Here is a 23,174-nt window from a genome sequence, read left to right as displayed (position 1 = left end):
AGTTTCCTACACATCCCTTTGTTCAATGGAAAAAAAATTCACTCTAGCAAGAGTGCAGTGAGGATGCTCTGGCCTGCAAACTGGGGATCAAACACAAGACACTTCCAAACTGCCCAAATATTAAAAAAAAAAGCGGCAATTAATTGAAAATGTGATGTTATCCTCTGTTTCTTTGGTAAAATATCTTAAAGACAGTAACATAAATTGTATTTTTTCTACTACTTTAAGGTGATAGGTATTCTAGTCCCTGAGCAGTATTTCGCCCCATGTCTATCCCACACTGCAGATACGTTTTCCTCCTAAGCTCATTCCATAACCCTGTGCTACTCTGCATTCTGTAATTGTACCGATCCATAACACACTGTTTTTTTCCCAGTTGACCTTTGCTTTTCACTGACATTTGCAAAATGTGACTAAGTGAAACCAGACTAAATAGATGTTAACAGCAAACTCTTTTTGCTGCTCTTTCTATTAAAAAAAAAGAAATCTATTTTCTAAAACTGCACAATATGAGGAAAAATACAAAAGTTCTGATATTTGCCATTACTACACTACATCCAAATGCAATTAAAGGCATTGACCACTTGCTTATTTTTATGTGCTGATTTACACAAATCTATTCAAAATAATGAGAAGCCCAGCTGGTACAAATCGTTACCAAATGCCTTTCATAGCCACCTTTAGCTGGAGAACATTTGTTCTATGCTAACTGAGAACAAACTGTTTCAAATCATGCTGGAGTCTCTCGGAAGTATTAAACACACGTTTATCAACTGCTTTGAAAGGAAAAATTAATTTACATGCTTCTCTACCACCAGATGTGTGTTCTGACACATCGTGGTACAACACATCCCAGTGTCTCAGTGCAGTTCCCCAGCTTTTGGGTGGAGGGGACATTTCCTTGCTGTGTAAAGCAACCTTGGCAGCAAAAGCTGCTCAACAACCTATTTATTAGTATCTGTACTCCTCCCCTGCTGTTATATTAATATAATGAATTGTTCACAGGTGCTTCAAATGAGGTTTAGATGATCACTGGGAGCTTTGTTACTCAAACAAGCCAAATCGAAAGGAGCAGATGCAACAGTCCCCTAGCAGAAGTATAAAGTATGACTTAATGAAGGTCATTTTGCACATTTTGGCCTTGGTGACCCTAAGAACAATCAGACTGTCATTATTTTACTGTTTCCAGACAGAAGGCGATTGCTTCTTGCCCACTTGCCTTAATTTTTTTAGTTCTCTTTATTACATCATTGGGAGCTCTTAATTGCATTTAATCCTACTCCCTTTTAGCTAAAATGAGATAGTTCCCAAATGATTGTTGTTAATCCATGCTCTAAGTCATGTCTGAGCTTTAATACTCTTTTGTGTGGTGATGTTTAAATCACAGTGAGTGTTCAAACACTAGGCCAGGTTAACTGACAGTAAAATGGACATTCCCAACTGGATATGCATACTGGGTAGAAGAGAGGAGTTGGAAGTCATGCCAGATGCAGGCTCTGGACACTTCCTACAGATAATATTTGTACTGTCCAAAGCTTGTGGTTTTCTTCTCTTTCCCTGTTTTGTGACAAATACAGAGAAACCAACAAACTGTGTTATCCTAGAAAGGCCAATGTATGAAATTAGCTCTGCAAAATGTTGATTTACTGGGCTACAAGCCTCTTCAAAGGCTGTGCATGATGTGAAAGAGCTGCAAAACCTGCAAGATGAGGTCTGTGTCGTAGATGTGTTGTTCTGAATGGAGGTGTCAGCTGAGCAGTTGGCAGAGACCTGAGTCCTTCCCCTGACTTTGCCACAGATTCACCAGGATTTTGGAGAAAAGCTCACTTATGCCCTGTGCCTCCTTTCCTTATGATGGAAACAGGGATGAGGATTTTTTCTTACTAGCTGTTACAGCTGTGTTTAGTTTATGCATTTTTGAGATAAGGCTTTTCTTTTGCTTTATGTCTTACACTGTTCATCATAAAGGGATTGCGGTCTCGGCTGAAGCCTCCAGGTGCCATAATAATTGCAATAAATGTGAGGGCTACTGCACCCAAAGTGCCACTTAATGGCCTCCTCCCTTTCAAATGGAAAAGAGAAGAGGTGCTTTTCCTTCCTTTTTTTTTACATGTTTAAAGGGAATGCACTAAGGTCACAACATGCACTAAAGGTCTGTCTTTGGATCGCTTGACTATCCACTTGGCAAGATCTAACATGCACACTTTGATAGTTCAGTGACAGATATCACCAAGGAGAAAGGACAGCACTTTAACCTTGAGTACACATTGCAGGAGAAAATCACACAAGGACAGAAAAGCCATGTACAACTCCTGTGCAATGAGCCGAAGAAAAGGATCTTCATTGGGCTTTTCATCTAGAGAGGGTTTGGGAAGGAGCTGCCAAATGCTGCTGTTTTGTAAGAGGGAGTTTACAGTGTGTTCATACTGGCTGCAAGTGCTCAGTGATGGAATTACCAAGAGGATACCATTCCTACCAGCAAATACTACCATGAGAGTGAGGTTATAGTGTAAACATGGGCACAATATTCTTTGTTCTTCCTAGAAGAGACATCAGTTTTGTTCTCTCTCCAGCAGTGTACGTCTTTCTTTGCTCCAGCAGGACATAGTGCATTCAAGATTAGATATAACCTAACTCTAAATGTCTATTTGGATGCTTTCCTGGCTTGTGTCTTCCTAGACTTTGTTTATAAAAGTTTACACTGGACTCCTGAGGGTAGTTGTCTCATTTTTATTGGGCTTTATGGCAGAGGCCACAGAGTGGAGCACAGAGGTAATTGTTGAATTCAACCATGAAAACTGCTATTACTTGGTTTCTCTGTGACATCTGTTATATCCTGTTGTGCATGTGATGAGAGGTAGATTTTGTTTCATTTCAAAATCTGTTGGTGAGCGTGAATAGTATCTAAAATAGTTGATGGCTCATCAAAACACATATAAAATCCATGCTTCCTGAGCTCAATGCAAAATCATCTTCAGAAGGTGTAGTAAATTAGGGTTCTATAGATAGAAGATTCAGTTTCCAGACTATGGGAGAGGCAAAGCAGTGAGTAGGTGTGTCAGACAGACTGGAAAACCTGCCGTGGATTAGAAAAGGAAGATGCTCAGAAAATAGGAAAAGTAGGAAGGTGGATTTATGGCTACCTGGAAACAAATGTCAGCAACTTCTAATTTCATTTACTGTCACTGTTTAATTTCAGTAGATTTTCCCATGAACCCCACTTTCTCCAATCCAAGTCATGCTCATGTGTTCCTGGGGAATTACGTATGGAACACAAATATGGGCAGCGATGTGCAGGGCTGGAACATACGTTACCACAGATTTGAAGTTAACATAAGGGCATGAGGCTGGGGAAGCTCCACACTCACATTTTCTCATCCAGTATGTACCCTGGCATATGTGTTACTGGTCACACTCCCTCTTTCTTCCTCATCAACAGGCCAGATGGATCTAGTCTGGCTTACCACCCACTCCTCAGTTGTGTTATGTATTGACATTTGTCACTCCCAAGGACTTGTACTTCAGCAGAAGGTAAGTATTCAGTTGACTGCTATAGATCTTTTGTAATTAATTATCTATTTATAATCAAGTTTGGAGTTTTTTCCTTGCTAAAGACCATGCCTATGATATATTTCAGTCCACAGTGAACATATTTGCGTGTTCAGAAGCTTTGTTTTTTAAACAACATGGATTTTCCCTGCTCTGAAAGCTGACAAACATCTTGGTGTTCTTGTTCAAATTTATTTTTATGTTGAGGAAACAAACTCATTGTAAAGGAGATACGTTTAGGCAGATGTTGATGAGAAATGAAGGAATCAGAAAGGAATGGGTTATTTGGCTTAACAATAACTCAGATTTATTTTTATTCTCTGTGCAACCTTGATTCCTTGTAACTCCTCTGGATACTGATGCTGCTGTCTTTGGCAGTTTTGCTAGAGGTTGGCATACAGATTCAGTCTTTAATGCACAATATATGTGAAAGTCAGCCTTCCAAAAGTTCCAACAGTGCGTGCTTAGCATCTAAAACTGGAACTTGGCCCTTACATTGGCTTGAAGGGGTGCCACTGTATTCCCTGATTAGCTGAGTGTTATCCTGATTTGGAGAGATATCAGCTCAGCCGGAGGAACCACGTATGTGAAAAACTATAATCTCTTCTACGTATGTGTTGCATAGTCTCAAACTGGACCTTAAGCATATACAATCGTCAGTCTTTTAAAAATCCCACTTGTTAACAACCTTTGAAATTATCCTGGTTTTGTGACAGTGGGTGAGGATTCCCTAACTGGGTCGTATAGATTCTGTCTTGGTTCTGTCATAATTTCTTATTAAATGTGAATAAGAAAGCCAAGAGTAAAAAGTGACATAGACAATTAGGAACCTAAGCTGTTCCAGTGAGCAGTTTTCTAATATAAATAAATAGTATGGATTTGAGATGTTTTGTTAAACCTCAGTGTTTTGTCTCAGGCTAACATTATAATCTCTTTCAAGTGAAGGATTGTCTTTTTAAATAAACAGCAAAACCTGTTTAGAAATGAAGCCCTGATCTAGTTGACACCTATAAATTTATTACAAAATAAAAATACTTCACACATCCTTCATTTAAATTGTTATTTGAAGATTTATATTATTGCACTGAGTTGCTATGGTGGCACTTGCAATTTCTATTTCTGCCTGGAAAGCTTAAAGAGGAAAAAAAATATGAATACCAAACATCAGAAAGTAATGATTTGTCATGTTTTGAAATGTATTACAGAAATATCAGCTTAGACAAATGTGTTTGGCTGAAGTCTGGCGTGCTGCCTAGAGCTGAGGTTTCCAGACTTGTGCAAACCCTCACTGTGTAGTGGGCAAAGCGATTGGGAGTTCCAAGGTCCAGCCTCTTTGTTGGACAAGGAGAAAATTGACATCCCAGGAGCTAGTTTTACCTGGTCATTAATTCCATGGCATGTTGTAGGGTCCCAGAAGTGCTGAGATCTTGTATTTGAGCTGCAGGTCTTAGTTGACTGTTGAGCCACATAACATGGAAGGCTGGAGTTCATAAGCAAGTCAAGGAACTCCTCAGTCCTTGGCAAACGTATTCCACGGCCTGAAGGGAGGAGTGGTCTCATCAGTGTCAATTCCACTTCATCACAGGATCACAGAATGGTTTAGGTTGGAAGGGACCTTAAAGATCATTTGGTTTCAACCCCCCTGCCCTGGGCAGGGATGTCCATGAGCTGGACTGAGGCTGACCCCTCAGAGACATCATGAGAGAGTAAGAGGAAGGGTCAGAAACGTAGGCATCAAAGGCAAAGAAATGTACAAATGACTATTTAAGCAATGGTTTTTAAAAATTTATTATTATTAAAAGGAAAATGATGAAAAATTGATTTCATACTTTCAAATATAGCTTTATATAGTAGTGGGCTCAACTAAGTCAAAAGTGGGCTAAGCAAGTTTGAAAGGAAAGTGTTAGGAGTCTTTTCTAGTGCCTAACAGAAATAATACATTAAATCTTACTTGAAAATGCCTTTTTCAGCTAGTGCTCATACTATCATGCTGAGGGCATTTTTCAGGATGAGTCTGAGGTTACAAAAAACACCTACTGAGTAACCAGAGTCACTTAGTTCAGCACTTGAGTTTTCCTCAGAGGTCTTCCATCCAATTACTGACCAGATCCAGTGATATTTAACTTATCAGATCTGACAAGAGCTGAACCCAAGGTAGAATGACTGCCTAAACATTTATTTGTGTCAATGACATGTTTTAAACTCTCTGCTCTGTCTAAATATTTAAAGGAAAATATAAAGAGGAAAATGTAATGTGACATAAGAGAAAATGAATAACAACCTTACTTGTTGAGGACATTCACTACACACAATTGCTGTCTCCTGAATATCTGTTATTTTGGCAGAAATTGAGAGGAATGCAGCCCTAAATACCATGTTTATCTGTCTCTTTTTAACAAAAAATGATTTTTACAATGGCAAGTGGATCTTTTGCTGTCAAAATCACAGACTATGACAAGAGCCAAGATCTTTAGCAACCTCTGAGTCTGAAGTTTTCCATTGTAAAGCTCACATCTGAAAATAAGGAAATAATGAAGATAAATATATACTTGATAAAAAGAAGTTGCAGTATTGTCCAAATCGGAAAGCTTAAACGTGTTGACTGCTTGCTAGAGCCAACAAAATCTCAAGAACAGGCTGCAATAAGCTTTTTTCTTGGAGAAATGGAGAGTTTAAATTTTTCAGACTCCCTTTTACTCTGTATTTCAGACTGAAGACAAATTTCAGAATTCTCTATACAGCAGATATTCTTTATTTTCCATAGTAGAAATACATTCCTATAGTAGTACCCTTTTATGTGTGTTTAAACTAGTGTGAGCACTTTACAAATTAATACGGAACATGTGGGCTTTCAGGATATAGGGGATGCTGAAAGTTTTCTTCATCTGTGAAGTTTTCCTGGAAAGGAACTTATTAAATGCTGAGGTGTCTCTGTCTGGATCATCAGTGATGACTGGGGGGGATGAGAGAACAACAGAACTCAGAATGTGTGCATATATCATGCTTTTAGCAACATGTTCTCTGTTGGAACCTGACGCGTTCGCAAAAGCAAACCCACTCTAAATTAGTTTGCAGTTAATTGGCTGTGAAGGGAAATGCACCTTGCCAAAAAGGATTTGAAATATGAAGCAGTTTGGATTTGTGAAGAAGTTGATTGCTGTACTTGAAGAATCATAGACTCTTTCATGGGCATCTGCGAAATAATGTGGATCATAATCTCCAGTGCTTTCACGAATTCCATTACTTGGCAGGACAGGCATCTACTTGCTGCCATCTACTAGAAGATTGATTTTGGAGGGGTAGTCTGAGACACTTGGAGCTGCTAATTTGCAGCTGAAGAAAGTGTTTGCATTAGGGTTAGTTCAGTAATGTTGTGAGTATGTGATGGAGAATAACGGACTAGGAGATGTAATGATAAGATCCTGTTTCTATTTTTTCTCCCAGGAATCAAAATGGAATTAATGGCCATATATATAACAATGGTTGGTGTTTATGCATGTCTTTGCCTCTCTCTGTGATCTTTCCAAGTATTGCTGGAGAAAGTCTCTTAGGAGGCCTCTGACATAGCTGTGGTAGAGGTGGACATAAAAAGAGTGTAGGTTTACTTTTCTAAGGTCACACAACCAGTCACTGACAGAGCTGGGATTTGAACCAAGCTCCCGAATCCTTTTTTGCATGTGTAACCACAAGACTATGCAGTCTTTGTTGAGATGCATGAAGAGTTCCTCCTGAGATCGAGCCATGATAGTAGAAACTCCACCTTCAGAAACTCATGATGAGTCTCTGGAACATTCAAGAGTTTTGAGTATTTCCACGTGCTGGCTTTTAATGGATAGATGTCGTTGATTTTTTGGGATGATGCATGTTTTACCAGATTGCACTGTGTGGTCAAGGATTATCATGATCTCTTGCTAATGTGTCACTGCCAGATGATAGAGTGGCTTCTCATTTTTCATGATGAACCACCACAATTTTTCTACACAGATCTTTTTGGTGGGCAAGAGTCATGTTCAGGAACATATTCTGCTTAGTGCCCTATCAGCTGAATTGGTATCTCTGAGAAAATATCCCTAATAGATCTTTAGTGGAATGAGAGACCTGAGTTTCTTTGCATTTAAGAAAATAGAGAATGAATACCAAATCATGATTAATTGTTCTGCTGAATGGCTAAGGAGATAACTGTGTGGCTACAATGGTAAAAGATGGGCTACCATAGCTACTGATAATGCAGCAGGTATTCTTTTCAGTCAGTGCCTAATTGCCTTAGAGGAACTTATTAAACTGAAATCACTATTGTGTGAGGAACTATTCATGTAGAGTATCTCCAGAGTGATCAAGATAATCCTGCTGTGGGCTACAATATAGATCGGTAGATGTGAAGAGGGGTTTTGTGAGGAGGCCGACATTTTTTGAGCTCAGTTCGCAAGGAATGGATGGGTCTGCATGTTGTACTATATTTTAGTAAGATGTTAATAGCAGAAATAACAGCTGATTCTCTCTTCAGATATTTGAATACCTGCTCGAATCAAGTAAAGTGTAACATTGTGTATTGTTCCCTTCTAGATTCTTTGAAAGCACCACCAAAGACTCCTCAAACATCTCTCAAAATTTCTCCGTACCATTATTTGGTAGTCCTTTATCATCAGCACAGCTTGAGATACATGGCTTAATTTAATGAAGATAAGACCTATATTCCATCTTAGAGAATGTCCAGTTCTCATTAATGCTAATGGCTGTTACACTAACAAGAACCCTATGGGATTTGTGGCCAGTGATATGCCATTTTTGCAGGATCATAGTGGTTTTACAGTGGGCATACTGCCTTAGCATTTCACATAAGCTTGCAGCTGAACAAAACTGATTAACTTGCCTCTGAAGTGAAACTGGGAAGTTTTTTGACTACCCTTTTCCTAAGGAGTCAGAAACCTTGACAGTGAATTCACCATCCATAATTATCTTGCAAATTATCTCTTATTTCCAGGTAAACATTTTTGCTCTGTGGGATACAGCAGTTTACTGACAACTGCAGTTCCATTGAAATTGGGTAGTATAACAAATTACTTAAAAAACAGGTCTGCAGGTATCAGTAGTGGATATGCTAATGTTTTTTTTGAGGCAATTCTTTAAACAATTTGTGCAGTGCTGTTGGCTGTAACACTGAATTCATCCTTATCTCAACTGAGTATACAGAAACACTTAAATAGCTTAGGATCATTGTCCTGTTTTCTCTAATCAGGAACTAAGAAGATGATACTACTTTCCCTGTAGTTCTTTTAGGAGACACTAAGGGACTGAGAGCTGCAGAGGTGACTATTCAACACATGGGAAAATAGTTGAGAACTGTGCTTTTAGGTTTCTATCTTCAGTCCTCCAGCTGGTCAGTGCTTAGTGGAAATTACACCTTTGGCCTACAGATCTTAATGTATAACTCTTAATGGTTTATCACGTAATTTGTGATGGCACAGTGCATCATCAGAAAGGAGAATATAGGAATGATGAGTTTAAATAAGCTTTACAGATAAGAAAAAAGGTGTCTGTCAGTCTTCACACCAAATTTCTTGCTCTTTTGCTCATTGGTAACTAGAGAGAAGAAACTGTGACCATGTATATGTTCTCATGTGAGATTTTGTGTTGCAAAGTTATGGCCTAAAAAATATTATACATTAAAACAGAGCAGATTCCTTATGGCAACTCCTGCATAATGAAAGAACAAAATAAAGAACTACAGTTCATATTACTCTTCAGGTCTGTTCTATTTTCTTTTTTTTTTTAGTAGAAAATTGCATAGTATAATTACAAGTTCATTTGCATTCATATTACAAGCTGTTGTAATATGCTGGTAGTCTTTTATAGTTAAATTTATATTTATATTTATATTTAAAAAATATTGTTACCAAGTGTGTCTTGCATCCATCCATTTCAGAAATGGAATGAAGCTTGCACTCACTCAAAGCTCCTTCTCAGTCAACCATTAGCACCCTTCCTGTACACTGCAGGACCTCAGTGAGGCCAGCAACACAATAAGTGCAACTTCATTTTATAGTGTAATGGACAAGGGCATAGAGCAGTTAATTTACTGCTTCCCCAACAAAAAAATACGCCTTTTGGGAACTAAGGATCACCAACATTTTATTGGACTTAATACTTACAGACAAGCATAGCCACATGCCTCCTCAAGGATGCTGAAATGAAAAAGTGACTTCTGTGTCTTTATTTCTACTTTAGTTCTTTGTCTTCCTACATGGTGAAATGCTCACCAACAGGAAATTTTGCTGCAATTAAGTTGACTACTAGGACTTAATTTTTTTAATTCACATTAGAATAAGTGGGTTCAATTGTTAATCTCACCTTTCATGTCTGTAATAAATTGAAATGAAGAAAAAAGGTCTATAAGGAAAGTCTCCCTTCCATCAACTACTTCTGTAATTGTGGCTTGAATTTTGAAGTGCATTTTTGTTACATTGTAAAGGTTATTACATGACTTTATCTTTTATGCTTAATACCTAATGTGATACGGAAAGAATAATTGAGGGAGATGAAACTGATAATATTTGAGAACGTTACCAGATATCTGCATCAATCAATTTGTTCACTCAGCCTTTCCCTCTGCTCCTGGATGAGCACTCCTTGCCCTGTTAACCATGTTGCCACATTGGTTCAGATCTCCTGCCTGTCAGGTGGAGGTAAAATAACCTGTAGACATCTTTCTACTTTGTGAGCATCTTGGTGATCACTCCTTGGCTGTCATCTCGAAGAGTGCACATCAGCAGTTGAATATTTGCGTGTCCAGCAGAACATCTCGCTCGTAATTTCTAATCAGATCCAATACCCTGTAATGGTTTGAGCCGTCTTCCCTGTCAGCCGAGGGAGATGCGGCCACTCAGACCCGGGGGGCGAACCAGATCTATCTGGAGGCTGCAAAAAGCTTTTCTTTTAGTCATTTACCTGTTAGCGAGAGCAGAGCTGCTTTTATGCATTGATGAGAGAGAATACTAATGAAATGGCAATAACTTGGCGAATGTACTTCTCTCTGTATGTAAATCCTTTCGGGAAGTGTATGACAGCCTCTGTTTTCTATGGGTTCCCGTTTGTAAAGAAGCTGTTATCACAGAATAAGTTTAATGGGTCGTGAATTTTGTGTTGAAAGGAGAGTCTCTCCATGACTTCTGATCCGCCTGCAACAGACCTATTGGCTCGGCAGCAAGTGCATTAGGCTAAATATGCTTCCTCCATTGACTCTGAAGGTAACAGCCCTAAATGCCTCATTAAATTTTCATGGGTGACTGAGAGAAGCCATGAGAAAAGTAGCACACTGGTGGCGGTGTGGCGGCGGGGCCCCCGGCCCGGCCTCAGCCCCCCGACCCGGCTTTGGGGGAGCCGCGTTCGCGGCGCCGTGTCCGGGCTTCACGCGTGGGCAGGGGCTGCCCACCCCCCCCAGCCCCGAGTGACCCACTGATCGCCCTCCCTGCGCTCCGCCGCCCCGGGGAAGCCCCTGGTACTCCCGGGGGGAGCCCCTTGTACCGACACCCCCCGGTGATGAGCGGCTGGAGCGCGGTGCTGCGGGCGCGGTGCGGGGGTCGCCAGCCGCTCCGCACACGGGGGCTGCCCCGGGAGCGATGACAGGCTGCGGACAAGAAGACACGCCATCGCCCCCCCGCCCTGAGCGGGGAGAGCCCCGCCAGCCCCCTCCCCTCCCGTCCCCCTCTCCCTGCCCAGCTGCACAGCGGCGCTGAGACCCCCAGCGCTGGAGAGGAGGAGGAGGAGGAGGAGACCGACCCCTGATCAGCAGCGTTCCTCCGCCGCACACCTCCCTTTTCCCCTCCCTCTGGCCTCAGCGCCGCGCTGGCGGGGCCGGAGAGGGCAGGCGGCACGGGAAGGCGGCTCTCCCAGCATGGACGAGCCATGTGTATCCTAAGGAATAACAGCAGCTGCTGCGCCCACGATGGGGAGCAGAGGAATGCGAGGAGGAGAGGGCTCGCTGGGGCAGGTGAGCGCGCCGGTCCCTTCTCCCCTCGGCGGCCGGTCCTCGGGGCGGGCGCGGCGGCAGGTGCGGGGTTGGGGGGGAGGGATGCGGGGCGGGCCCCCGGTGCGGGGTGCGCTGCTCTTCCTGTGAGCGGGGACCCCCCCTCCCCGCAGCAGGCACGGAGGGCAGTTTCTCTCCGAAGGAAGTTTTTTTTTGTGCCCGTCCTTCTCCCTCCCGCTCCCTCCTGTCTCCCCGAGGGGGGGGGAAAAGGGCTGGAATCCCCTTGGAGTCGCGGGAAGTTGCTGGCTCGGGGGCGGGGGGAGCGGGGCGCGGGGCTGCCCCACGCCGCCGAGTCGCGGGGGCAGAGGCGGGCGCTCTTGCCATCTCCCGGAGCGGGGCAAGGAAAAAAAAAATATCGCGGAGGGACCCGCAGACGCGATGCGGGTGCGGGATTTCCCCCGGCTGCCCCCGCCGTGCCGGGGTCCCGGGGCTGCCCCGCGGGGTGGGCGGGCAGCGCTGCCGCCCCCCGGCTGGTACCGCCGATCGCAGCTTCGGTCACGATAGTCCCGCTTTCGCTCGGGAGGTGCCCGCTCTGCCGGGCAGGGAGCCGGGCAGATTGCCGGCGGCGGGCTGGGAGCTGGGCAGGGAGCTGGGCAGGGAGCCCGGTTCGGCTGCGCCGTCGCTGCCCTCCCCGGGAAGGTGCAGCAGCGCCGGGGACGCCGCGCTGAGGAGCGGCGGGGAAATGGCGCCTGGAGCGGGGCGGAGGGGCCGCGCAGGGGTGCGGGGCGAGCTCACCCTCCCGAGCCGGGGACCCTCCTCGGGAGCCGCCCGCTGGTCCCCGGAGAGCGGCCCCAACCCCCTTTCCAGCGGTCAGGGAAGCGGGTGCAGAGTGACCACTTGGAGGTTCATTTGCGTCTGCTTTATGGCCCTTACTTTAGGAAAAAAAAAAACCAATAATCCCCCCGATTGAATGTTTTGGGGTGCTTTTTTTGTGTGGTTGTGCACGGCCACCGAGTCTCCAGGAACAGGCACCCGGGAATTAAAGTTCAGAGCGCTGCCGGCAGTGGGAGGTGGGTGCGGGAGCTGCTGCCAGGCTGGATCGGGACAGTCGTGACACATCCCACAAGGGCTGGCAGGACAAGCACTAGACTGTAAACTCCCTAGAGCCACCTCTTCCTTTGGTGTTTTCCTGGGTATTTCACACCACGGGAGCTCATGTTCATGACCGGCACACTTGAAATGCTTCTATAAATGATAAAGTGGTGAGGTGGGAAACTGGGACCAGTAATCATAGTAAAGAACAGTAGATAACAAAGCTGGTTTCTGGCTTGGAGAGTCATGGAGCTTGCAGGCAAATGGGAAGTTTTTAATTTCCCTGTGAACTTCTATTTTATTGTACATTTCAAGCCGGTTAAGTCAATTTTTAGGTCTTCCTCCAAAGTAGTTTTAAAAGCAAAGTCCTTGGAACTGTTTGCCATTTGTCTAAATTCTGAATGCACGTCTGAAGCATTTAATCATGTTTATTGTTTTCAGCCACTCAAACGGAATAAAAATTACTTATCGTTGACGAAGCTTATCTCGCAAGCTGTTTCACAGTATGTTTCCTTTGCAAGACGCAGCGCTGTGTTAAACTACTGATGACTGTATTGTTTATTGTTCTTTCATTCCCCACCCTCACCCCCCATAACGCCAGTATCAATCTGTTCCTTACTACTACACTCAAAAATAATGGCAGAGCAAGTTTTTACCAGTTTGATATTTCCACTCACATCTGAGATTTATGTCTTTTATATTTGCTTTTAAACTGTTGTTCATTCAGTGTGCTAAAGGCAGCTGATGTATTACAAAAGGAATCAAGACACAAAGCTAAAAGGGACTTTCAAACTCTTGAACTGAAACAGTGACTGGAATTAGTGCTGGATTCACAGCATTGTTTATTTCTTTATCCACATATATAAGACCTTCCCGAAACATAAGATTCCTTGGCCCTTTGTCATTACCACTTTCTTTCATTAAACACCTAACATGCACTATTCACACTGGTCTAGAAATTCACATTTGTGGTTTAGAGTGTTTTGATCTTGGACTGTACCTCATAGATGATTTTGCTGCACTTCAACAGTATCTCAACACAGTGATGGAGGACACCATCATGTTTTCTTGTAGGATTACCTTTGGGACTTTAGTGACTGCACACATCAGTGGTTTCATCTTAGGAGGATTGAAATTGATTTTCTTCTTTTTTTTTTTTTTTTTTTTTTTTTAACTCAGCTAGTGAAAGACCCTGTGTATGTCCTTTGACCCATGGCCTCACATGATGAAGTGATGCCAATAGTGGAGGATGTAGACTTGAAGTAGCTGCTACTAGGGCTTCAAAAGTAGAGGTATCAGAATAAAGCCCTTGTCCTGGTGGTCAGCCTGCATGATTCTTTGGGCAAGGTACAGTTTTTAAAATACACTTTGTAAGACCCCTGCATATATATATCAAAATTAATTTAAGCCATGAGCCTTGTGATTCTCTTTTTTAGCACTTTTGAGAGATCCTTGCTTAAGCAGAGGAAGATTGACCATTCCCTCTCATCTGTAACAGGCCCGTTGTCTTTTAAACATTTCAGATTTCATATTTTTGCAAGATAGTTGTGTTCAATTTAGCGACAGCCAAGCTACCTATTTTTACAGTCATGTTTACATTTTAAAGTGATAACAAATACTAGCAAAGAGGAACAAGATTTTCTAGACCTTATGGTTCAAATTAACTTTCCCAGTCAATATTTAGTCAAGGTCTTGATGGTTAAAGTTAACTGTCCAAGTCAATGTTTAGTCAAGGTAATGACTTGGTTTTTATAAACACTACCCAAGCATTCTTGCTGAATTAATCAGAGTTGTTGGATCACAGTACGTTTGCTCAGCCAATTACTTAGGAATAAAAGTACATGATTACTTGGTCTCTCATATGTCCTGTGCTATTTGGTATTATTTCTGCAGTGCTTGCCTTCAGCTCTTCTGTGGCTTTGTTCTTACAGCACTAGTTCTATCTTTAAAGCATTTATCTGCCTGGTGGATTTGTGAGATAGAATAAGTCCTGTACTATCCTATCTTCATGGGCAGGAAGATGAGGTGTGAAGATGTCGGATACTGGCTCCCAAAATGAAGTGCAACATGTAGTGCAGCAGCAGCTTTTATGTATGTAGTTCCAAGAAAGCCTTTCAGGAGCCTCTTCTGGGCTCAGCTCCTTACAGAGTGAGCAGGAAGAAGTGGACACTTGGATGAAGCAGTCCTTGGATAAAATGAGTAAAATGATAAAATGGATAAAAATGGGAACCATTTTGGTGTCTGGGACAAAAATAATGAAATTGATTATGTTGTCATTGTTACTTTATAGTGCAAGACTGAAGCGTCTTCGTTCTTCCAGTATGTCCGTTAAGTTTCTTAAACTGACACTAAAATCACAATCTGGACTTCAATTGCACCAGTGTTTTATTTCTTTCTTTTTCTTCTTTCTTTCTTTTTTTTTTTAATTTTTTTTTTTTAATTGTACCACTTGCAAATGCATTCCCTGCAATTACATGGGTATTAGAGTAGATATTCATTAGGATTTTACTAATCTGAACCTCAAGTGCTGTTCTGCAAATTTGCCAGCCTTTGAAAGGCAGTGCTTGACTTCATCAGCTGCACTGTTTTATTATGAGTATTTTGATACAGTAGAATGAAAAGCATATATTCTAAACCAAGTAATTAATCAGATTGAAACGTTTTAATTTTCATACTTTGACTTGTCACATAGAGAGCCTGCAGCTCTGTATTTTGTCCTTAACACTAGTTTTTGCCCAGTCTAGCTGCAGCAAAATTACATTTCATGGTGGTGGTTTAAGAATTTCACCCATGAATCAATCTTCCATTTCTGTTTAAAGGGAGCAGAATTGTTACAACTTAGAAAAGGTGAGTAAACCCAATACTCTGAGTTCCAGGAAAGGCACCTGTGTCTGTGTATCTAATCTTACACAGCCATCAAGCATGTTTTCAAGTGTTGCAGGTTACAAGCAGTGTTTATTGCTTATAAGTGTGCAGTAAAAACAAATGTAATGAAAAGCCCTTAACTTAGTTTATTTTCAGTGGTTCAGCCACATGCACAAATCCTTGCTGGTTGTGGTGGGTTCTCTCCAGGCTGTTTGCAGTGATGGATCTGTTTCAAGGTCTGTGCCATACTGAAGAACCAGATCAGAGCAAGACTTGTCAGCTTTTGTCTCCTAATCAGTGTATTGCTTTTTGAGGAGTTAGAGTGAAGCTCATACCCTGGAATGACCCTTGTGTGTCTGTGCAGGTGCAGATGCTGAAGGCTGGTGTGTTCCCAGCTGTGGGGAAAGCAGCCCTCCAAGTCCTAGCTCATGACAGCTGCATGACCTAACCAGATCCATCCACAGTGGAGCAACAGGACTGCTGAAGGGCTGCTTGTCACATCTTGCTCTGACTCAGTCCTCTTCTTAGATATGTGAAGTACTTGACATGAACTTATGGCCCTTGGAAGCGTGAAGATTTACTTTACTTGCTTATAGAATCAGGAAGGATGATAACTGTGGGCAAGCTTTTAAAAATGTAGTGTTCCTGAGCAGGAAAAGCCTGTTGGGGAGGAGGCTCCAAACAGAGTTTCCAGCCTGTAATCCTTTGCACTTTCTAGAGATAGTAATTCCATTACTGTTGGGTTAATGAGGATGCATAGATTGTTACTTTTCTTAAGGATATTTTATCTTTTATATTAATTTTTGTCTTATGTTTTATATTCTTAAGGAGAAGAATATTTTCTTAGGCTAGATATAGAAAAGAAATTCTTCCCTGTTGAGGGTGGAGAGGCCCTGGCACAGGTTGCCCAGAGAAGCTGTGTCTGTCCCATCACTGGAAGTGTTCAAGGCCAAGTTGGACAGGGCTTGGAGCAACCTGGTCTAATGGAAGGTGTCTCTGCCCATGGCAGGGAGGTGGAATGAGGTGATCTTTCAGGTCTCTTCCAGCCCAAGCCATTCTGTGGTTTTATGATTTTATGATACATACAGCTTGAAAAAATAGGGCAGTGTAATGCCTAAGTACACAAAAGCACTTGCTGATTTTTATTCTCTTGAATTTTGTATGTCTGTGTGTATGGATAAATGTATGTATATCTTATATGTATGCAAGGATTTATTAGCTGCTCTTTTTATTATATAAAGATTTCTGCGGTCTCCAGGTATTGTCAAGCAGTTAAACTTGAGAGATTCCCCCCACCCCTACATAGTGATTACTCCTGTGGGTAGAGGAACATCAGTTTCTTGAGAGTCTTTGCAATTCCCCAAGCCTGAAGGCAAATGAATAGAAATTTAGTGGACCACCTAGTTCTTGACACAGAATTCTCCATAGAGGAGTCTGACCTAATTTATATTGTATTGAATCAAGTAATCCTATCATGCATGTGTGCTTGCTGTTTTGTTCTCTTTTAGCAGGCATATTTCTCTCTTGCAAAAACTTCAGATTTAGATGTTAGGCAACAGTCCCTGTGGTTTTAGGAGGTGCTTTTACTTAGTGAATACTTGCTGGAAAATGACATTTAGAGGACATTGGTGAAGAGGGAGACAATCAGGACAGAATACTAAGGCTGCTAGAAGTATTTATACCTGAATGTGAATGTGTTGTTGTTTAGCACTGAGGGTAATCAAGAGTCCTCTAATACGGAGTCCTTCCTTTATCACTAAAGATGGAGCTGGAATCTCCCAAAAATGCTTTTTTTGTAGCAAACAGCAGTATAACTACCTTTATCATCAGTGTTACAGGGATACTGGTGGGGTTTTGATGTGGGTGATTGCTGCATTTCATCTTCATAGGGTTGCTGATGATAAGTGGTACTAAATGTATTTGTTTGGGTCAGCAGGTTTTGAAGCTACTTGGAAGCTGATTATCATCCAGGCACTGCAGTTGTGGCCTCCTAAAGCAATTCCTGGTGTGCAAAATCCTTTTCTGGTGTTACTCTTTAAATTGCAGGACCCATCAGTCTGTGTGCCCCAAGATACACTGTAATGCTTATCGGTCAATCTGTGTATGGAAAAGAACTTTCTAAACCTGCACAGGTTTATCAGGTTTATTGTTGGAAAGCTTAGGAAAGTTGTGGATCTGCAAAAATTCAAGATCATAGCAACAGTTACCTGAAAACAGTTCTTTGCTCTTTGACTGAGTAGGTATCCCAACTGCAGAACTCTCGCACTTGTTCAGTGTCATTCAGGAAAGTTTTGCTTAATTCTGCCAAGACTTGCTTTTTTGGCTTAAAAGTATAGCTCTTCCCTTTTAAAATATAGAGTTTAAAACCTATTGGCTTTCCAGTTAGAGATTGTTTTCCCCTCCAGTTTCATTTTAGGACAGCTGAGCATAAACACCCCTTTAGACGGGGTTAGTGGTTAGTGAGTTAATGGGTTTGGCAGGCACCAGGTGACTCTTCTTGGTTTAGGTCTCTACAAAATAAGCAAGGTCTTACTTCTTCTCCAGCTGTGGAACGAACTGGATGATGTTACACTTTTCTTGGACTGTGTGGGGTCAACACAAGAGAAAACAGAGTAAAGCACTGTATAGTGCTCTTAACCCATGTAAATGATATTTGAAACCAAAAGTTCTTCAACAGACATTTTCCTAATTCCTGCAGTGGCCCGTTGCTACAGTTTGCCCTCATGACTATCTTTAAGCTTCACAACATACATAACTAGGAAGAAAATCCAATATCTGAAGATAATAGATTATGAAACATTAAAATATTTTTTTAAAAAAGGAAAAATATGTATACTGAACAATAATGGACGTTAATACTATCAGTTGATGTAACTTTTAAACAGCACTAAATGACTTGAAATGCACACTTTCCAGCAAGTGCAAAAAGTTTTAAAGTTGCAGTGGGTTCTGCAGTGTTACTGTATTCTGGTCATGGGAGAATTTTTTTTTATTGTATCTTTTCATCTGGTTTCATTCACACCAGCTGTTGTTGGTTAAAAGTTGAATCACTCATGCACAGCATAAAGTAACTTCTGGAACACATATCTATCTTAGTTGCACCTACCATATATAATTTTATCCATCACTTGAAATGTTTAAATGAGATTGTTGATGTTTGTAGTTTGTAGAATTTGAAAATGCAAAGACTTTAATTATACCTATTTGAAAATGAAGAACTTCAATTACTGGGAATCCAACTGATGCAATACACATAACTGTCTTCTACCCTACTGAAAGATTAGTTTCTTAGGGAATACCAAGCACCATATTGGTAGTTTTTCAACCTAAACGGTTATAATTTTTTTTTTTTCAGTACTTGAAGTAACTGAGGGAAAAATTGTGAGTGATCTCAGTACACTGTTAAAAAAAAAGTGCTTCATTTCTGTTCCTAGTTACCTGAGATGGAGCTCAATAAACTATGCTAAAACAGCAAAGAAAACGGGCACTTCAACTTTTTTAACCTTCATTGGATTTATTCAGGTGCCTCAAGTAGTTGCTCAGATCAAGCCAGGATGAAGAGATCCAAGCCGGCAGGACTCAGTGCTCCTGCAGGAGCAGGCAGTGTTAGTAATTTGACAGCCTTTCCAGGACCTGTCAGTCTCTGCCTGGAGACTGGCCATAACAGTTCAATTGGCATGTGCTTTTTGCCAGATTAACATGTAATAGGTCACTTGAATTCTCCCCTTATTGAGTTCATACCTTTCGTTTAATTCTCTCTCACAGTAGCCTGTCAGCTTTCTCTGTATTTAGGATATTTTTAACAGGTAGTTAGTATGAAAAATTTGGTTTACCCTCTTTTTGATTTCCTTGTATAACCTTTACAAATCCAGCAATTTTTAACCTATCATATTTTGCTTGTGGCTGTGGTGGAGTAGGAGACTCTGCTTCCTTGATCTTGAGGTTAGTGATGATGGTTTCCACTAATAACTTGGACTCCAGTGCATCGATGCAGTAGAGGATTCAGGGCTTAGGAATTTCCTAGTAGCTCCATGATTAAGCCAAGCACAAAGGTAATTAGGAAAGAAGCAAAATACTTTTAAAATACTACTTTAATGTAGTCCAGCTGATATTCAGGAAATAAACAGTCAGTGCAGTGAATATTTTATTTATATTTCAGTTTTTCCCTCTCATTCCTTTATGTAACAAAATACACAGTTAATTTTATTGTTACTGCCTTTTATGTCAGTTTTCTTCAAGTTTTGAGGGCTATTGGCAAATTCAGACTTTTTAATGGCATTAGATGATTAGATGACCTGTTAGGCATTCATGTCTTAACTATAGCAGTTATACCACAAATATCAAGGGTCTTGCCAGTAGGTGGATTCCCCCCCTTTTTTAACATAATGAAGGTTTTTCCATTCTAGGAGTTTTTTTCCTGTGGATGTGCATACATTTTGAAATTTGTTCATTGTGCCACAGTGACACTGACAGCGCCATTTGAAAATGTTATGGCCCCGGTAACACCTGGTAGATGTTTGCAATAAAGACTCCCCTTTTTAATTACACTATAATTAATACAAAACAAATCAACAGGAAGTGCTACTTCACACAGCGTGTTGGCAGTTAGCTCAAGTTTAAAAACAGTAAAAAAACCATTAGTGGGTTTAATAAAGATTACTTTATGAATGGTTTTTTATTGTGGTTGCTGAAGTAATCAAATCTCAGATTATGGCTTCAGGACAGTTTTCTGCCCACCGTCCCTGTGTGATAGTTTTCATATATTCTGACCTATTTTTCTTCTTTCTGAAAACAAGAGAAATAAAATGTTTGTGAAGTCCTAAAGAGGATAACGAATTGAATTGACCACTTACTGTTCCTGGCACTCGATTTTATGATCCTTACCTCCCTGGTGATGGAGGGAGCTATTCAGTAGCGCTGTGTGAGAGTTACAGATGATGAAATTTGGTGAAGTTCTTTCAAATCAGAACCACTACACTGATTTACATCAAATGAGGGCCTGTCCGCTGTTGCTATGTTACATTTGTAGCAAATGCTAATTGATTTTGGTCCATAGAGAACCTCAGAGAAAAGTGAGGATTGTTACTGAGTGAATCCCACTGTGCCAAGCTTCAGTTTCTGGATTTCAGTGCGGGATGCTCCTGGAGAAGGACATGAAATCCTCTGTATGTGAAAGAACACTAGAAAATAACTGCCACAGCCTCAAAATGGGTCTGAGACTTCAGCACTCCTGACTTTGGGTTTGATGAAGAACAGCAAGTGATTTTCATAAAGGAGCCCTGTTTGCAGTTTTGGTTTGGTTTGGTTTTTTGTTTGGTTGGTTGTTTTTTGTTTTGTTTTTCTTGTTTGTTTTTCTTTGTTGTGGCAGGAGTGTCAATCCAAATATCTACCTGTATGTGGTTGTCCCTTCTGAATGCAGTTTCTTGTGTTTCATTCTTGCATAATTTGTTCTGTTAGACTCTTGGGTAAGGTGAAGAGATTGCAGAGGGAGGAAATTCCATGGGATGGTTCTGTTGCTCATCAGTGTTTGTAGAAGCAGCTGTGTTTGTTAACTTACACAGGATGTCCAGTCCTGACAGCTAAAACTTAGGTGAGAGGAATCCTGTTCTCAGTCACTGAACTCTAGCTGCCTTTTTCCAGGCAGCAGAAATCCAGGGGAGCAGATCATGTGCATCAAGCTTCGAAATATTGCTCAAGCCTGTGTAGAGAACTAACTCTGTTCTTTATTGCAAAAATCATCTCTAGTTCAAAGAACAGATTGCAAGTGACCCATACACATTGTGGGTGGCTGACTCTGCTAATCAGTATTTTTAGATGGAACTTTTTGATGGAGGTGGGAATTAGTACAGTGCAGAGAAGGCAAATAGTACATGTAGACATCGTGTGTTTTGTGGATCCACTAAAACAATAATAAATTGATGACTACAGTGTTGATTTTCTTCTTTGTGGCTGAAAGTATGTACATAATTTGCAATGTAGACAATGAGTAAAGGGCTATAATATCAATTTTAACGTCTTTGATGGACTAGCTCTAAGACTTTTTCTCATTTTGGTGGACTATGCTACTTTATTTTTGGCTGTTTCACAGTGTTTTTTTGTTTATTAATTCAAAGAGAAGTACTCTTAGATTGAATGATAGTGAATGTATCTCATTTTCATATATGCACATATATTTTCATGAGGAAGACTAACACTGGATTTTTCCAAGACGGTCTTGGTTTGCTAGGATAAACAAGCATCAGGAAACCACTAGGAATTGTGCTTATGGAGTGTACATCTGCTTTCTTCTAAAAAAAAAAACATTCTGGAGATCCATGTAGGGTCACTGTTGTATATTCAAACAATACTAGAAAAAAGCAAAACAAACTGAAATCAGGATCTCTGAGGATTCCTTCCTGTTTTGGATGTGAATGTCACAGGTGTTAGAAAAGACCAACTTAATCCTAAGTTATAGTCAACAGGAATAGAAGTAGTCTGTGATAGCTCTCAAGTTTTCACATTAATAAAGTGTGGAAAAGTTCAGCCTAGAGTTACAGAAGGTTGTTGCACAGGCTTTGGTCCCTGCTGGCACAGATCTTTAACATCTCAGTATCACCATGGGATAAGATGCAGACATGACGCCATAGTGTGTATTAATCTTGCTGAGTCCTTATGAGAGTCCTAATTGTTCCAGCAATTGCTTCCTGTAAGAGGTTGGCTATACTGGGTACATTAGGGAGAGGACAGTGCTGAATAGAATGAATTGTGTATTCAGATGTACTTTAGCTTGTACTTTAGTTGGAAAAAGTGGAGAAAATCTTGTCTGCCTGTCTTGAAAGTAAGGGGGGGTGATGTCTGGAGGAACGGTTCCAATGCTTGACAATTAATAATAGCACTTCGAAGAGAAGCTTTTAGCAGAAGGCAAGCATGTAGGTTACAGAGAAGTACAGAGAACAATGTATTTTTTGTGCTAATATGTTGAGATCAAATAACTCATTAATAGGAGAATAATTTATAAGGATGATGCAAGTAGAAGAGTAAAGTTCTTCTAAATATTAATCTATTGCATGTATTATTTATTGAAATAGAAGTTTGACTAGTAGACATGGGAGACCAAAATGCCTTGCAACTTGTAGAGTTCACAAAGTGCTTTTTTAAAAGAAATTTCCCTGAAGTGAAAAAATGCTGGTGTAATGTTTTGGTGAGATGCTGGAAAAGCAGTAACTTGTAAAGTTGGTTAATGCATCTCTGTGCAGTGGTGTGAGAGAGAAATTTCTTTGTCATGGTGCAGTATGAAGTCTGCAGGGCTCTGGGCAGAGCTTGCAGATAAAGGACTTAGGGTCACTCATTCTGAGGAGCAAATAGTGTGTACATGACTACTACAGTGGGGAGAAGGTGTAACTTACCTGTGTAGTATTGAACTAGGCACAGGAGAACTGGATACTTGGGAGTGTAGGAGCCTGATTGTGCAATGAAGAAGTTTTACCTGAATGAATCAAGGATGTTTGTTCTCTCCAGTTTTTTAATATTTAAAGCTTATGAGAAAGATCTTTATATATATATATATATACTTAACATATGTATTGTATGAGATATAGAAAAGCTTTTCTATAAAAGCAGGAGTCACTAACAGAGTCTTATGGTATCATAACAACATCTTAGAATCATAGAACGGCCTGGGTTGGAAGGGACCTTAAAAGATTATCCAGTTCCAACTCTCCCACCA

At 41.0% G+C, this 23,174-nt stretch overlaps 1 protein-coding gene across 15 annotated transcripts in view; it reads left to right on the top strand.

Annotated features, from left to right (window-relative positions):
* The window catches only part of DAB1 (DAB1, reelin adaptor protein), a 434,644-nt gene that overhangs the window by 270,402 nt on the left and 141,068 nt on the right, over positions 1-23,174 (top strand). For 3 of the 15 annotated variants that reach the window (XM_027648963.1, XM_027648962.1, XM_027648961.1), the window contains exon 1: positions 11,383-11,536. The exons of the other annotated variants lie outside the window; for them this stretch is intronic. The gene's annotated coding sequence lies outside the window, so the exon portion shown is untranslated. Of the gene's footprint in view, positions 1-11,382; positions 11,537-23,174 lie in introns of those variants that run through there. 15 annotated transcript variants of the gene reach the window in all.

The sequence above is a fragment of the Corapipo altera genome, unplaced genomic scaffold (genome assembly GCF_003945725.1).
Source record: "Corapipo altera isolate COAL_440 unplaced genomic scaffold, ASM394572v1 112, whole genome shotgun sequence".
Taxonomy (NCBI): Eukaryota; Metazoa; Chordata; class Aves; order Passeriformes; family Pipridae; genus Corapipo; species Corapipo altera.
Note: the sequence above shows the minus strand (reverse complement) of the source record. Positions and strands in the feature narration are given on the sequence as shown.